This window comes from Mastomys coucha, unplaced genomic scaffold (assembly GCF_008632895.1).
Source record: "Mastomys coucha isolate ucsf_1 unplaced genomic scaffold, UCSF_Mcou_1 pScaffold1, whole genome shotgun sequence".
Lineage (NCBI taxonomy): Eukaryota > Metazoa > Chordata > Mammalia > Rodentia > Muridae > Mastomys > Mastomys coucha.
Window position 1 is genome coordinate 14,762,020 of NW_022196891.1, and position 13,420 is coordinate 14,775,439.

Here is a 13,420-nt window from a genome sequence, read left to right on the forward strand (position 1 = left end):
AATAAAAGCACCTTTACGCTACGGGTCGCCATTCGGGTCAAAGGCAAAGGCAAAGGCGGCGGGACCTGAAACTTCATGCGGACGCCTGCGCTGGGCGTTACCATAGAGAGGAAGCCACCTCTCTGGGCTGAGATTTACAGTCTCTATGGTTCAGCCCGGCCGGTGGCGGTAAGAGGGACACTGGGAGACCTCACTGCGCAGGCGCATTTTGGTTTCTAATTTTTTTTTTTTTTTTTAATCCCCGCACCAAGCGCTTAACCTCATTGGGGTGGAGGAGAAGGCGGTGGCTGTCCGGTCCGCAGCCGCAACAGTAGTGAATAATAGAACTGTAAGTACCGGGTTTAAGACGAAGAATGTTCAGACTGGAGTCCACCGGAGGGCCCTGCTCCTTTTCCGGGCGGCGGCGGGCGCAGGGTCCGGGTGCGGACGGTGTCCAGTGCTGTCAGCCGCTCTGGGGTGCACTTTTGGGGGAGGGGGCGGCCCTGGGATGGGATCCGGGTGAGGACCCAGGACGCGCGGCCTCCGGGTTCAGTTCTGATCGTAGGCTGCTTTGCAGAAGGGGAGGTGGGGCGGCTGTGGGGTCAAGCCTGGCTTTGTGTGACTGTCTCTCTCAGACCCCACCCCGGGGCCCCTTCCTGACCCGGAGTCTCCCCTGGCCGGCTGGAGGAGACGCCAAGGCGGTCTGGGGAGCTCTTTGAAAGGAATCGAAATTGCAATGAGCGGGAAGGGGCTCCGGGAGAGGAAACCTCACTACAACTAATCATCGGCGAGTGATGGGTGTGGAGAAAGATTCTGAGGAAAGAAGGGGTTGTCGGGGAGGCAGGCCGGGCGGCCGGTGGCTCCAGCCTGGGCCAGACAAAAGCGGAGCAGCCGGGGCCCAGCGGGGTGCGGAAGGTTCCCTTGGTCCCGGGAGGGCCCCCGCATCAAGGATCTTTGAGAAGCTGGGAAAAGCGGACAAGCGCTGAGTTAAGCCTGTGCAGCCTCTCCAACTTGCCTTTGTTGTTCTTCGGTATTGGCAGAGCCGCTCTGACGAAGATGAGTGTGTGATCTTGCACGTTGGTCTGGTTGGATACAATGGAGCGGATTGAATCTTGCTTTCCATTTTATGAGGTGCTTGGATGAGTGTGGGGTTTTCCAAAGTCAAACTCATTACATAATATATCTAGATTTTTAAAAATAACTGTGTTTATTTCTTAAATTAAAAGAACAATTAGTTGGATCCTTAAAGCATGTGTGTCGCATCCGGATGGATTTCTGTGCCGGGATTGGTACATGAAACACTGACCTAATGGTGGAACCTGTGAGTTCTTTAAACCTGATACTTTAATTTGTGATGTGGCAATGAGCGCTTTGAGCTCCAGTCCCTTGGGAGGCAGTGATGCAGAAGAGTCAGGAGCTATGCCTTTGCATCTACCTTGCACCAGATTCAGGTGCCACAGGCTAGTGTCAATTCTGGCCTTAGAAATTATTATTTTATTGTTATTCACGACATATGGAACGCTTGGTATGAGGGATCCTAAACAGAAAGGTACGGTTTCTTACTCGAGGAGTAGGAGCGAGAATGGCAACATTGATGCAGAGAGGTAGAGATAGGGAAAATAACACAGCGCCCCAGAGAACTGAGTAGTATTTATCTTCTTTACTTGCTAAGGAAGACTTAAATTTTAATGAGCTGTTTGTTCATTCATCTTTGCAAAGTTGACTAATTGCACCCTTGGAGCAGTAAAACTCAAAATTTCAGTTTCTGTAAGTCATTGTTTATTATGGGTAACATGTAACTCTGTTAGTTTTTATTGTCAACGTGACACAATCTCCTTTCAACCTGAGAAGAGAGAGCTATGACCCGGGAATTTCCCAGATTGGACTGGCCCGTGGCCATGTCTGTAAAAGGTCGCTTTTCTTGGTGGTTGAGGTCCAAGTGCCCAGCCTACTGTGGGCAGCACTCCTCCTAGGCAGGCAGGCCTGAATAAGAAAGCTAGCTGAGGCAGTCTGTTTTCTGTGTTCTGTTTTCTTCTGCTTTTTTGATCCGAAGCCATGAAACTCTCTGTCTTGCAAAGAGGACTCCTTGTGCTTGGTGTGCCAATTTATGCTAATGAAAATTTGTTTGTAGACTTCTGAATTCTGGCTCCATGTCAAAATTAGAGGAACACCTTACCTGGCAAGATGCTATCCCAGTTTTATGAGTTGTAGCTAGGGACAGGCTGCTGCTCTGTGAGCAGATTCCTGCCTGACTTCTTTGAATTTATTTACTCTCTTACCTCTCACGAATTTGGGACACATTTTCTCCCATGAAACACTGTCACTGAAAGTTCAATCTCATGAAGCAGTGATTTTTAAAAGTCAGAGGTTATATGTCCCGATGTCATGCTCTGTGTGAAGAATGTCTAAATTCACCCCTCCACTTCCTCATAAAAGTAGGGATGGTAGAAGTTTGTGTGGGGAAAATAGTGGATGAGAGATCCAGCATCATGTCAAGTGTAGACTTTGGGGATCTAACTATGATGTTGGTTGGGAACACTTGCTCTCTTGTCATACTGTTTTTATTTCTGGCCTAAGTGGTGGAATGAAGTTGTAAATTGGGGTGATTAAAAAGCAGCCTTGATATCAACTGCCTTAGGATGCCACCACCCCTTAAAAGTTGGATGAATGCCTAAGGATATAGCTTTTACTATTTCAAATGTTTTAAAATGAGCTTGCTCCTCTGTATATGTTTATTAACTATTGGGGGATATGATTCTACAAAGAGCCTTTTCAAATTTTAAAACTGAGTGAAATCAGTTTTTTTTTTTTTTTTTTAGAGACCGGTTTTCTCTGTCCTGGAACTCACTCTATAGACCAGGCTGGCCTCGAACTCAAAAATCTGCCTGCTTCTGGGATTAAAGGCGTTTGCCACCACTGTCTAGCAAGAATAAAGTTTTGAATATTAAAAAAAAAGAAAAGCTAGCTGAGTGAGTCAGAGAGCAAGCCAGTAAGCAGTGGCTGTCTTGGGTTCTGCTCGGAGTTCCTGCTTATGCTCTTGCCTTGACTTCAGTAATGGATGGTGACCTGGAAGTATAAGACAAATAAATATTCCCTCTCCTCCTCCAAGTCACTTTTTGTCATGGTATTTGTCACAACAAAAGACAAGCCAGAGCAGTAGCTGTCTTAAATCGTTAAAGCTTTAATTAATTGTTTACTTATTTACAGTGGTAGGAACAGGCCCCAGGGTCTTGTGTGTACTGGATGGGTTCTTTGTCAGTGAGCTACATCCCAGTCTTTTAAGTTTTTAACTTTTTTTTTTACGTTTATTTGCTTGTATATGCATCTGTATGTGTGGGTATACATGTGTCATACACAGCAGGCATGTGGCAGGTGGTCAAAGCACACGTGTAGGAATAGGTTCCCTCTACTGTGTGGCTCCCTCAGATCCTCCGGCTTGGCATCATGGGTTGTCTTTACTCACTGAGTTGTCTCACTGCCCTGCAACATTTTCTTTTATATTGGTAGTAAGCAAAAGTCTGCAACTTAGAGTGCTTGCATCAGAAATAACTTTCAGAGTAATAGAGTCTCTGAAGTGTAGCATAGACAATGAGAATTTTTTTTTCTTTTCTTTTCTTTTCTTTCTTTTTTTTTTTGGTTTTTCGTGACAGGGTTTCTCTGTATAGCCCTGGCTGTCCTGGAACTCACTCTGTAGACCAGGCTGGCCTCGAACTCAGAAATCCGCCTGTCTCTGCCTCCCAAGAGTGCTGGGATTAAAGGCGTGCGCCACCACCGCCCGGCCCAGGAACTTTTTTTATGCAGCAGGATTCAGATCCTTAAAATAGTTTACATGGATGGTGAGGACTGATTGGTCAGAGGACATTAGGGTTATAATTTGAGTGTGTTTCCTTTTGGATTTTGCTTCCCCTAACCCCCACAGTTTTCTGTTAATTTTATTTTCTTGAGCAGATCAATGTCTTGGTTTAGAAGTTTGGGTAGATAATTTATGTCCTTGATTATCCATTATTCTTAGGAATCTACTTTAAATCAGTCATTACATTTATTTATTAACTTGTGTATTTTTTATTAGTGTGTGTATGTGTGCTAGGTGCATGATATGTAGAGATCAGAGGACAGCTTTTGAGTGTCAGGTCTGTTCTTCCACTCTGTGTTTTAGGGGTTTAATTTAGGTCATCAGGTTTGGTGGCAAGTGCCTTTACCTGCTGAGCCATTTTGAGGGTCTTAAAACCAGCTTTTAAATAAACAATACTTTTAATTCTGCAGTATTATTGTAAATATAGCCATCTAAGGGTAAGTATTAGTCCCAGAGTTGCGTTTCAAAAGCTGTGCGCATGCATGAGTGCGTTGACTGACTGACTGACCTGTAAAGCGCATGCGTGAGTGCGTTGACTGACTGACTGACTGACTGACTGACTGACCTGTAAAGCGCATGCGTGAGTGCGTTGACTAACTGACTGACCCGTAAAGCACTGCTGTTTGCAGAGTCCTCTCATCTCAGGGCTTTACTGCTGTCTTTGCTGTCACACCTGATGACGTTTCCCCTGTTTCGTGTGGCATCGTGTCCTCATCCTACCACTCCTCATGGAGCCCAGCCGTGCTGAGAGATGGTGGAATTTCTTCCATAGCAACTTGTTGACCTCTCACTCCCTGCCTGCAGTCTCTTCAGTCCTTCCTATTTCTGGTTTTATTCCCCGGCTGCCCTTCCACACTGCTTCCCTCTTCTTTAGATCCTTGGATATAGGGAGCTAGAGAACATTTTGTGATGGTGGCTCTTGTGACCCCTGTGACTTGTATACTAGAGGGAACTGTTGATTGTGTGAAAGAATAAGGAAATGTACCATGGAGCTGGAGAGATGGCTCAGTAAGGCCCTGCTTTCCCAGAGGACCCTGGTTTGGTTCCTAGTACCCAACGTGGTGGCTTACGACTAACTGCCTGTTATTCCAGTTTCAGGGAATCTGGCTGCCTCTTCCAACCTCCATGGGCACCAGGGGCTCATGGTGCATAGATGTACACGTAGGCAAAGACACCCAAGATCATAACACTCGTGTACCTAAAATCAATAAAAAATACCCCCCACACCCCCACTCCATGTCGATAACGGGATTGGAGCTATGGGAGAGCTCTTAGAGGTCCCATGGACCACTCTCTAGCCTGACATCTGGAACATTCATTCTCCAGCCTCAGACTGCAGGTGAACCTCTTCGTTCAGGACAGGCTTTGTCTACCACAAGTGCTTTGCACCGTATCTGTTGTATCAAATCTGGCCATTGTGCTTTCTTGTTGAGATGAGTTCTCCTCACAAAGCAACATGATTTAAGTCAGTTACTTTCCCACATACAGCTCTCTTCATATTCTCATGGACAGTCAGCAGGCTTCCTTTAAAATTTAGATTAAACTTTTTGCTGAACTTTTCCGGGAGTTGGGTGCCATCTCTCAAGAGGCCCACTTACAAAGATATGTGCATGGTCCCAGCATGCCGAGGGCTCTCACTCTGAATCTGTGCCACATATGCTAGGAGTATGCAGACACATCTCTGTTAGCTGGACCTTTCTAGTTTCAGCTTTGGAGCTTCAGCATTGGAGCTTAATGTTCACCACACCTGTGCTCTGCCACTAAACTGTATCCCAGCATTCCTCCTGGCTTAATAGCTCACCATGCTTTTTAAAATATATTTTTAAAAATTTATTTCTAGACAATACATGTTTGCCATGCATTCTAAAGTCAGTTTTAAAATAACTGTCTGTGTACATGTTTGTATGTGCATGAACATATGTGCAGGTGCCTGTGGAGGCCAGAGGTCAACACCAGGTATCTTTTTGAATAGCTCTCTACCCTATGTTTTGGGGGAGTTTCTACTGACCCTGGAGCTTGCTGGTTTAGATAGACGGGTTGGCCAGCATGCTCCAGGGAGCCCTCTTGTCTCTGCCTCCCCATGGTTAGGTTATACTTGGTGTGACGCCTGCCACTTTGCTGCTGCTGCTGTGCCTCCTTCTCCTCCTCCTCCTCCTCCTCCTCCTCCTCTTCCTCCTCCTTTTCTGTGGGCTTTTAGGGGATATGGGACTCAGTTTCCCATGCTTGTGTGGCAAGCTCTTTAGTGACTGAGCCATCTTCCCAGCCCTCTGCTTTTAAGTGTTCTTTCTTTCTTTCTTTCTTTCTTTCTTTCTTTCTTTCTTTCTTTCTTTCTTTCTTCTTCCTTCCTTTCTTTTTTTCTTTCTTTTAAAATCATTGTGTGTGTGTGTGTGGTTATGTGCCATGGCACACTTGTAGAGGTCAGAGGACATCTTCGTGGGAGTTAGGTCTTTCCTCTACTATCTGGGTTCTGGTGGCTCAAACCCAGGTAGTTAGGCATGGTGGCAAGTTCCTTCACAAGCTGAGCCTCACAAAAAAAAAAAAAAAAAAAAAAAAGCCGGGCAGTGGTGGCACACGCCTTTAACCCCAGCCCTTGGGAGGCAGAGGGAGGTGGATTTCTGAGCTCAAGGCTAGCCTGGTCTACAGAATGAGTTCTAGGACAGACGGGGCTACACAGAGAAACCCTGCCTCGAAAAAAACCAAAACAAAAAACAATAAACAAAACAACAACAACAACAAAACCAAAAATAAACAAAAAAAACCCAAGCTGAGCCTCTGCTTGTCTTCTCTAAACGCAATGTGTAAAACCAAAGTCTTTCATGGGACATATCAGAATACGCAGCTGTTTTCTCAAGTTAGAAAAATCACAACAAATTTGAAACTTTGCTGTGAGTTCTGCTTTGCTTTAGGCTAGTTTCTTTGTATTTTAGAGTCTTTTTCTATTTAAAAAAAAAGGGGGTGGGATGGGCTGGGGTAGAAAGGAGCAGTAGAGGGCTCCTGATTATATAGTTGGAGAAGGATGCAGAGATGTTACACGTAGAGTGGGAAGATGGACTGACACGGAGTGACTAATCCACGTGGCAGGAAGAAGCTCACACTAGAAAGGAACTCACCATGCTCACACGAGGACCTTGTTGAATGACCACGCTCTACTTCTTTGTGACCATGCAGAGATTTGATTAGCTCAGTATCAGTTGGACTGGGCAGCCACAGTGTCAACTACCCCCAGATGACTCTGGCCTACCTACCAGGTTGAGAGCTCTGCACATTGAGTAATGCCGTCAGTGATGACATTACAAAGTAAAAATGTAAACAGCCACCCAAGTGATGGGTGAAGAGACCTAGAAGGATTGACTCCTGCTGCTGTGGCCCCACTCCCAGGCTCCTGGAGACCCGTGTAGGTGTATGTGTGACTGGAGTGGAGTGGGCTGGTAAGTGCATGTGGAGACCAGGAGACAACCTCAGGCTTGTCTCGGGAGCTGCCCACCTTATTTTCTGAGGCAGGGTTTCTTACTGCTTTGGAGCTCACTGATTTGGCTAGGGTGGCTGACCAGCAACCCCAGAGATCTCTCCAGCTCTGCCTCCTGAGTATTACAAATGCGAACCATCATGCCCAGCTTTTTCATGTGGTTTCCAGGGATTCAACTCAGAACCTCATGCTGGCGGGGCCAGTGTTTTACTGCCTAAGCTGTCTCCTCAGACTGCAGACTCATCTTTAAAAACACATTTTTAAAAACAGTTAGTGTGTGTGTGTGTGTGTGTGTGTGTGTATGCGCGCGCAAGCGTACACGCACCCCATAGCTGTGCACATGTTGAGGTCAGGGGGAGCCTGTTCTCTCCACTGTGTGGGTTCTGAGGCTCAGGACTGGTAGCAGGTACAGGTGCCTTAACCCACTGAGCCATCTCACCAGCTCCCATCCCTCCAGTCCTCCACTTTTATGTCAGTGGGGGATATATCCTCCTAAATGCAGTTCCCTCTTTTTGTAGGGATATAAATGGATGACTTCATAGTGGCAACAGCCAGCTTTTAAAAGTGAAAGCGATTTTCAAAGCATTTTATTGTTACTAATCCTTTTTGCTCCCTTCTGAGCTCTGAGAAGTGGACAGGGAGAGAGTGGCCATGCTGCCTTTTTGCAGATGGGAAGCTGAGGTGTGTGGAGACACAGGCCCTGCGAGGCTTGTCCTTATGTTCTCTTCTCACAGGCATAAGTTGGTTAATTTTATTGAAGTTGGGATTCAGGGAGCCTTCTGATCTGTTTACCTTGTGAGTAGCTGCCGTACCAGGTCGACTCCTTTGCTTTAGTTTGGATATACTTGCCATAAAAATCAACCCAAAAATCTTTGGGCACTGGTGGCACACACCTTTAAATCCTAGCAGAGGCAGGCTGGTTTCTGTGAGTTCAAGCCAAGCCTGGTCTACAGATCAAGTTCCAGGATAACCAGGGCTACACAGAGAGACCTTATCTTGAAAAGCAAAAACAAAAACATAAATTTAGTCAGTTTTTTTTTTAATTTTTCTTTTTTTCCTTCTAATTTTATTTATTTATTATTATATGTAAGTACACTGTAGCTGTCTTCAGACACTCCAGAAGAGGGCACCAGATCTCATTACGGATGGTTGTGAGCCACCATGTGGTTGCTGGGATTTGAACTCAGGACCTTCGGGAGAGCAGTCAGCGCTCTTACCCACTGAGCCATCTCTCCAGCCCTTAGTCAGGTTTTATCAGGGTATTATCATCTATAATCCCAAAACTCAGAAGGTTGTGGTAGCCTGGATACATGGGATGACTTTATCTTGCCCCAGCTAACCCCTCCATAAAAATCAATAAAAAAGTAAATATAAAGTTTTGTACTCACATTTATTAATGTCTACGATGTGTCTTTTAGGAGGAAAAAGTCCAGAACTGGAATCTTGCTCACCTCTACTATGGCTCATTTGGACATCTGTCTTTGATCACAATAGTTGAGGCAAATAATTATACTTTTGACCTGTTTGTAACTTGTTCAAGTTAACTTTGCAGGTAGAATCATTTAACTTAATTGACAGCTGTATTACTATAATGTAGCAATAATACACAAAGTTTCAATTAGAGAGGAAAAACCACATTTAACTATCATAGAGCTGTGTGTGGCTGGGGATTGATTTCAGAACCTCAGGGATGCGCAGCAAACATATTGCCAGACTCAGTCCTACTATTTCCTTCTCATCTTTGAGTCAGCATCTCTCGTATCCCAGGCCAGCTTTGAACCCACAATGTAGTGAAGAATGGCTTTGGATTCTTGAACCTTCTGCCTCCACCTTTTATGTGCTGGGGTTACAGATGTGCTCCCAGTTTATGTGGTACTCGGATGGAACCTGGGAATGTGAATTCTTGGCAAGCACTCTACCAACTGAGCTTCCTTCCAAACTTCTGTAACTATTTTTTCTTTCTTTAAAACAGTAGTCCATTTACTTATTCTGTGTGTGTATGCTCGTGTACACACGTGCATGTGTGCATTCATAGGTTTGGTGTGCCACATGGTCCAGGTGTAGAGATCGGAGCACAACTTGGAGGAATTGGTTCTTTGCTTTCTCCATGTGGGTCTTGGCACTGAACTTAGGTGGACAGCCATGTCAGCAAAAGTCCACATGCCCGAGCCGTCTCGCTGTTCTGCCATTATTGCTTAATGTACCACCTTTGACATTACCCTCCTATCCACACGTCATTGTAGTAATTGGTTGGGTGTGCCTTTTGAATAATCTTTGCAAATCTGTAATATATATTATTGTAACTTTTAATAACTTCTCATTTGAGTTGATACAGCAAGATACAGAAGAAGTAGGGTTCTTTTAAAAGGTTTTTTGTTTTTGTTTTTTTTTTGATATGCATGTTTGAGTGTGTGTTTGGGTGAGTAGGGGGGTATGCATATGCCCCAGTGTGTGTGTGTGTGTGTGTGTGTGTGTGTGTGTGTGTGTGTGCAGATCAGAAGATAATATATTGTAATTGCTTCTCTCCTTTCACCTGGTGGCTCTTGGAATTAAACTCTGGTGAGCCGGTGGTGGTAAGTGCCCCACTGAGCCGTGGAAGAAGCCTTCCCATTCTTTCCTTCTGTTGCCAGTAGTCTTTCCAAAGTGATAGGAGGAGTGTCCAGCTCTTGCAGTGTGAGGCAGATCAGTGTTTGTCCACATCAGAATGGGACCTCACAACATTTCTGAGGCCTACCTTCCAGTGTTTCTTTGGTTTTTTGTTTTTGTTTTTGTTTTTCGAGACAGGGTTTCTCTGTGTAGCCCTGGCTGTCCTGGAACTCACTCTGTAGACCAGGCTGGCCTCGAACTCAGAAATCCGTCTGCCTCTGCCTCCCAAGTGCAAGTGTTTCTTTAAACAGTTGTACACTAGGTCGAGCTTAAACTACTTGCTAGTCAGAACGGCTGTGGGAGGGGCCAGCTTTTCTGTTTTTTTTTTTTTTTTCAGACACATTCTCCAAGTGCTTCTGAGGCCACTGAAGTTTGAGAGCAGCCCCTGGAGACTACCTTCTGGGTAATTTTCTTTAAAGACTGTTTCTTTCCTGTGGGTTAAGGCTGAGTTGGTTATGAACGGCTGCTCAGACATCCTACACAGAGGCCTGTTGTGTGTGGAGAATGAATTGTGTAGCAGGTCTTTCCCAGTCAAGAGTAGCTGGGCTCACTCTAGGAACAATAAGCCAGTCTTTGAAGGAGAAGTTGAATTTCATTCAAACACCCCCCTCTCGGAAGTCTCCTCGTGGGGCTGGAGCTGTTTCATTTATGGTTTTGTTCAGTGTTGTTTTGAGACAGTGTCTCGGGTAGCTGGGCTGCCCTGAACTTCCTATGTGTATCTATACCCTGCTTATTGCAGCACTGGGACTGAACCCTGGGCCTCTTGTGTGTGCTAGGTTTGTTTTTTACCTCCCCAGCTCAGACTTGGTCAGTAGGTAGCCAAGGAGTACCTTAAACTTGTAATTGCCCTGCGTCTACCCTCCCTAGTGCTGGGATTGTGTCATGTGCTGCCACGTGGGATTTACTCAGTTGGGATCAAGTCCAAGGACTTACCAACTGAGCCATATCTCCAGTCCTTAAGGTTTTGATAAGACATAGAGCTCTGAGCCAAGCTTTTTCTTCGGGCAGTATCATGTATGTATCATGTATGTATCATGCTCTCACAGTTTATAGCTGCCATGGGCTAAATGCTGACCCCTTACCAAGCACCAGTCTGTGTTAAAATAGACTTGTATTATACTAATTTTTAGGGCAGCATTTAAAGGCCAGTGCTGTACCTTTATCCCCCGTGAAACAGGGTTTCTCTCAGTGGCCTAGACTGACCTCGAACTCACCAAGATCTGCCTGCCTCTGTCTCCTGAGTGCTGGGATAGAAGGTGGCCACCACACCCTGCTGTTTTTCTTTACAATGGCAGGAAGCTGAGGCTTGGCTGCAGAAAGGCCGAGCATGGCTTTCAGAAGCTTGGCTGCCCTTCCCTCTCCCTCTCCATTCTCTGATGCCCTGCCTTCTCCATCCTACCTCGTCCTCGCTTCCCTTTGCCTCTCTAGTTGGTACGCGGCTGACCCGTTGGTACGCGGCTGACCCTGTTTCCAGCCGTTTAAGCGTGGATTTGGGAGGGCAGCAGTCGGGTTGGAGTGGCAGAATGCTCTTCCAAACCGGCTTTGCCGTCTTCCATCCCACCAGCACCGTGAGGTTCCAGTTTCCTCACAGCTTTCCCTACCCTATTTTCTGCCGTTAGAAAACTATGATTTCTATTTATAGTGTGTGTGCAGTGACAGCTCGTTGTGGTTTTGATTTGGATTTCCCCAGTGACTAAAGTGCAGAGAACCTACCACGTGTTTCTATCTGAATACCTTTGCAGGAATGTCTGTTCAGGTCCTTTGCCCATTTTAAAGTTGGATTGTCTTTGTGTTGAATTTTAAAGTTTCTTAAGTTTAAAACATTCACTTATTTATTTGGTGTGTGTGTGTGTGTGTACACGCATGCATATGCATGCTATGATTCACACGTGGTCAGAAGGTGGTTAGTGGGAGCTGGTTCTCCCCTTCACCATGTAAGTTCTGTCTGTTCAACTCAGGTAGTCGGGCGTGGTGGTAGTGCTTGTACCTATTGAGCCATCTCATTGGCACCAGAAATTGGTTTGTTTTATTTTTTAAAATTTTTTGACAATTTCAAAATTTATATAATAAAGTTCCTTATCACATATATGATCTGCAGGTATTTTCTCCTATTATGAAGGCTTCCTTTTAAAAGTATAGATTTATTTATTTATTTATTTATTTATTTATTTATTTATTTATTTATTTATTTTTTGTCTTTTACCTATGCATTTGTTTGCACACCACTTGTGTGCCTGTTTAAAAGTTTACTACTAGCCGGGCAGTGGTGGTGTGCACCTTTAATCCCAGCACTTGGGAGGCAGAGGCAGGCAGATTTCTGAGTTCGAGGCCAGCCTAGTCTACAGAGTGAGTTCCAGGACAGCCAGGGCTACACAGAGAAACCCTGTCTCGAAACAAACAAACAAACAAACAACCCCCAAACAAACAAACAAACCAACAGCAAACCAAACCAGGTGGTAGTAGTGTATGCCTTTAATCCCTTCAGACTGTACTACAGAGCAATAGTAATAAGCATGGTGGGGGCTGGAGAGATGGCTCAGTGGGTAAGAACACTGGCTGCTATTATAAAGGATTCAGGTTCAAGTTTACTACCAAATTCAGGATAATGGAGACCTACCCATATTTTCTTCTTAGATTTAAAAATTTCAGATTTCCTTCTTCCTCCCTCCCCTAAACCTGAGCTCTTCTGCTCAGCTCCTTGACTAATTTTGAGTTACTTTTTGTTCACAGTGTGATGTAGCAGATCCATGATGATGATTCTCCATGTGGGTAACCAGTCACCCCAGCAATATTTGCAGAGCACTAACTGGTTTAAACGTTAAAGTTCTTGTGTGTGCTCTCTCTCAGTAACATTTATATTTTGCTTTGGACTTTTATTTCGTTGCCTCTTTGTTGGTTTGTTTGTTTTGTTTATTGTTTGTTTCATTTTTGTTTTCTGAGTCAGGGTTTCTCTGTGTATCCCTGGCTGTCCTGGAACTAGCTTTGTAGTCCAGACTGGCCTCCAACTCAGAGATCCGCCTGCCTCTGTCTCCTGAGTGCTGGGACTCATGCATCACCGCTGCTTTTCTTCTTCAAGAGTTTTTTCTTTTTCTTTTCTTTTCTTTTTGGCTTTTTGATACAGAATTTCTCTTTGTATCCCTGGCTGTCCTGGAACTCACTCTATAGACCAGGTTGGCCTTGAACTCAGAAATCCACTTGCCTCTACCAAGTGCTGGGACTAAAGGAGTATACCACCACCGCCCGGCCTTCTTCAAGATTTTTAACTGCTCCTGTTAAGTCTGAAATGTTGGAATGAATGATAGGTTTTAGGAATTTGTTAAATGACCCACTATTTGGGTAACCAAGCTGGATAGTATCCTAGGGGATACATTTTATTCCTCAATGAAAGTTATTACGTAAGGTTTGGGTGGGCCGTAGTTCCTTTTCTTGTTGCTATGACAAAGTACCTGTCAAGAAGCAACCAAGGGAGGAAGTGT

At 45.0% G+C, this 13,420-nt stretch overlaps 1 protein-coding gene across 32 annotated transcripts in view; it reads left to right on the forward strand.

Moving 5' to 3' along the window:
• The first annotated feature begins 157 nt into the window (after window positions 1-157).
• The window catches only part of Clasp1 (cytoplasmic linker associated protein 1), a 234,636-nt gene continuing 221,373 nt past the window's right edge, over window positions 158-13,420 (forward strand). For 30 of the 32 annotated variants that reach the window (XM_031380324.1, XM_031380155.1, XM_031380271.1 and 27 more), the window contains exon 1: window positions 158-328. The gene's annotated coding sequence lies outside the window, so the exon portion shown is untranslated. Of the gene's footprint in view, window positions 329-10,281; window positions 10,348-13,236; window positions 13,247-13,420 lie in introns of those variants that run through there. The other 2 variants (XM_031380174.1, XM_031380165.1) reach the window with 2 other exon arrangements.